Here is a 615-nt window from a genome sequence, read left to right as displayed (position 1 = left end):
GTTTGTCTGCACGCCAGTGACGAAGCAAGTGTACAGCCGGGCCAAGCCTAAGGCTCCAGTGTGGACAAATCGCAATACAAGGCTCCTTCCATGCTGCCCTGTCATGATTATAGTGTTGTCACACAGCAGAACAAATGGAGCAAACAATATGGTAAAAAACAGTTACTGAAGTATAAGTGAGCTCATATAGTCATATGGATGCATAAGTGAGCTCATATGCTCAATAAAATTAAGATCAAAGCCTTTAGTGATCATATATAAGAAAAGTAGCAAAGATCAAAAAAGAATTCCAATCATGCAACCCTAAGTCTTTTATGTGATAGCTGTGAATCACAATTTATAAAATTCTTACAGCAGGCCCTTTGAGTGTAGATGGGGGAACAGAAATAATTTGCCCTCCTTCAAAAGCTCCACATGGCCAAATAATGCCTCGCCAGAGAATAGCTTCAGCATAACCAAGCAATGAAGTGAGACCTTTTTTACTTTCATGTTTCAAGACTCAAGAGTCCAAAGTGAAACCTTCTCTTGGCGTGACTTGCATAGCCATTCAGGCAAGGCATTGGTAAAGGCAATTACTTCTGCTGCTGTTTCAGAAACCATAAATATGGGTACCTG

The 615-nt window shown here is 40.7% G+C and overlaps 1 long non-coding RNA gene across 1 annotated transcript; it reads right to left on the bottom strand.

The window, feature by feature from the left end:
- On the bottom strand, nucleotides 1–615 carry LOC120675589. Its single transcript, XR_005675394.1, has 3 exons — nucleotides 520–615; nucleotides 353–444; nucleotides 1–98 (listed from the first exon to the last, which is right to left on the bottom strand). It is a non-coding gene; the product is annotated as an uncharacterized LOC120675589 (long non-coding RNA).

This window comes from Panicum virgatum, chromosome 5N (genome assembly GCF_016808335.1).
Source record: "Panicum virgatum strain AP13 chromosome 5N, P.virgatum_v5, whole genome shotgun sequence".
Classification (NCBI taxonomy): domain Eukaryota; kingdom Viridiplantae; phylum Streptophyta; class Magnoliopsida; order Poales; family Poaceae; genus Panicum; species Panicum virgatum.
Note: the sequence above shows the minus strand (reverse complement) of the source record. Positions and strands in the feature narration are given on the sequence as shown.